The sequence below is a fragment of the Bidens hawaiensis genome, unplaced genomic scaffold (assembly GCF_021521415.1).
Source record: "Bidens hawaiensis isolate Kalapana, Puna unplaced genomic scaffold, B.hawaiensis_p1.1 tig00002125_1, whole genome shotgun sequence".
In the NCBI taxonomy this organism is placed as follows: Eukaryota; Viridiplantae; Streptophyta; class Magnoliopsida; order Asterales; family Asteraceae; genus Bidens; species Bidens hawaiensis.
This window is the reverse complement of record NW_027491113.1, coordinates 1332036-1335183: the sequence shown is the minus strand read 5'-3', so window position 1 is coordinate 1335183 and position 3148 is coordinate 1332036.

Below are 3148 nucleotides of genomic sequence, written 5' to 3'. Positions count from 1 at the left end.
ATTTCATTTCCCTCTAAAATTTTTGATTTCAATCGCCCCGATCACTTCAAAGTCTTCAGGTAAACGGCAATCCTGAAGATCCAATGGATCAACTGGACCGACCACATACAAGTATGTGTCCTTCTCACTAAGAATGACCGACTAATTTTCAGCAACTGAAAGAACACACGTCATAACTGCCCCGGTCACTTTCAGTCTTCTGGTTAATGGCGATCCTCATTCTGTAAGTCAAAACGAGGACCAAAACATATCCGAGGATATGTCCATCAAACTGAGGTAACCGACTTATTTTAAGCAATAATGACACAAAATTTTTTTTTTATTTGTTAATAAGCACAAAAACATGGTTACTCGGGATTGATCATCCCGTTCAGCTCAATTAGGTTTTGAAATCTGGATTTATCAAACGCTTTGGTAAACAAATCAGCAAAATTTTCCAGTGTATCAACCTTTTCGATCTTGATCAGTTTCTTCTCAGCACAATCCCGTATGAAGTGATGACGAATGTTAATATGCTTAGTTTTACTGTGCTTCACGGGATTGTTAATTACTGAGATGGCGGCAGTGTTATCAATTAAAATAGGAGTGAGTAAGAAATTCAGACCATAGTCGCGTAATTGTTGCTGAATCCACAAAACCTGAGAACAGCAGTTGGATGCTGCCATGTATTCAGCTTCGCATGTTGAAATTGCAACTGATGTCTGTTTCTTGCACTGCCAGGAAACTAATCTTCCTCCAAGAAACTGACAGCCTCCTGTTGTTGACTTCCGACTCTGATTGCATCCCCCATAATCAGAATCTGAATATGCCAGTAGTTCAACGTCTCCTCCCTTTGGGTACCACAACCCTAGCTTCGGCTTGCCTTTAAGATACCGCAAAATCCTCTTCACACCTTTCATGTGAGATTCCTTTGGGTTTGCTTGAAAACGAGCACAAAGACAAACAGCAAACATTATATCAGGCCTAGAAGCAGTTAAATACATTAATGAACCTATTATTGCCCGATACAGAGTTGGGTCCACATCTGCGTCACCATCTGATTCAGCGCCCAATTTGTGATTGACGCAGATTGGAGTGTCATATGGAGAACTGTCCTCCATCTTGAATCTCTTCAGCACATCATGAACGTACTTCGTCTGATGAATGAACATCCCTTCCTTCTTCTGATCAACCTGCAATCCTAGAAAGAAAGTTAGTTCACCCATAGCACTCATCTCGAATCGTTTCTTCATGACAGCCTCAAAATCCTGACACATGGATACTCTTGATGCAGCAAAAATGATATCATCCACGTAGATTTGAACCAGCAGGAAGTCACATCCTTCTCTCTTCACAAACAACGTACTGTCGATCAATCCCCTTTCAAAACCATTTTCCAGCAAGTAGTCTGATAACGTTGAATACCAGGCACGAGGTGCCTGATGTAACCCATACAACGCCTTGCTCAACCTGTATACGTGATCAGGAAAGTCTGGGTCAGGAAAACCCGGAGGTTGCTCAACATACACAACCTCATCAACTTTCCCGTTTAGGAACGCGCTCTTCACGTCCAACTGAAATACCTTCATCTTTTTAAAAGAAGCAAATGCCAAAAACAATCTAATCGCTTCTAACCGGGCGACAGGAGCGAACACCTCATTGTAATCAATACCCTCTTGCTGATTAAAACCTTTAACAACCAGCCTCGCCTTATTTCTTATGATAATCCCCTTATCATCTCTCTTGCACTTGAACACCCATTTTGTGCCTATAGCATGCACATTCTTTGGTTTTTCAACCAAAGTCCAAACTTCCATCTTTTCGAACTGAGCCAACTCTTCTTGCATGGCTTCGACCCACGAGCTGTCCTTTAAAGCCATTTGATAATTCTTTGGTTCAATCTGGCTTATAAAGCAGGAGTACAAACATTCGTTCAGTATACCCGTTTCCTTAATGCTTGTATAAACACAGGTGTGCTCATTCAAGCTTTTTCTGGTTTGTACACCGGTGGACACATCACCTAGAATATTCTCCAAAGGGTGATCTCTGTGTATTCTCGTAGTCGGAACAGAACCAACATGCAAATTATCTTCCAAATTTGAAGAGATCTCATCAATGGTTGTTTCTGGCTGAGAGTGAAAAGGATTAATAAATTCATCTTCAGTCGAGGCAGTAGGGGTACCGATAGTGTTTGATGTGGAAGGTTGAGATTTCTCAATCAGCTGTCGTTGCAATAGATTCTCTTCCTCATCAAGTATCATCTTCGTCACAGCTCTTTCGTCTTCTTCAGAAATTTCCAAATCAGGTACATTAAACGACTTAAAAAGCTTACCATAGTCGAAAAGCTCAGCAGGTCCATTGCTTGGTTTTGGCGATTGGTAACTAGTAATGTCGGTGTTACAAACCACCTCCACCTTGCAAGTCGACGTATTGAAGACCCGTCTGTTGGGAGTCCCAACAACATAACCGACTAGGATTCCCTCATCGGCTACTTCACCAAATTTCGAATTAGTCTTCAGAATCGAACAAGGAGACCCGAATGGTTCAAGACCGCACAAGTTGGGCTTCCTTCCATGCATAAGCTCGTAACATGTTTTTCCAAGTCTCTTAACGGTTAACACCCTATTCAGAACATAGCAGGCTGTAGCAACTGCTTCAGCCCAGAACATCACAGGAAGCTTCGAGTCTGCCAGCATAGTTCTGGCTCCTTCAATTAACGTTCGGTTCTTCCTTTCAGCCACTCCATTCTGTTGCGGAGTATACGGAGCGCTGTATTGATGTTCAATTCCTTTCTGAAGACAGAAGATTTCCATTTCAAAGTTCTTGAACTCTGTCCCATTGTCACTTCTGATGTATTTAACTGATTTACTCATGACGTTCTCAACCTTAGTAATTAGATTCTTCACCATTTGAGCCGTCTCATCTTTAGATTTCAGAAAATATACCCACGAATATCGCGAGTAGTCATTAGTGATCACCAAGCAGTAAGAAGTACCTCCTAGACTTTTTACATTCACGGGACCGAAGAGATCCATATGAAGTAGTTCTAGAGTACCGGCAATTGAATTGATCTTCTTGGTGAGATGGGATTTCTTGTGTTGTTTTCCCTTCTTGAATGCTATGCATTTGTCTTCAAAGTTAAAACTTTTTAAGGGAACGCCCATCACAA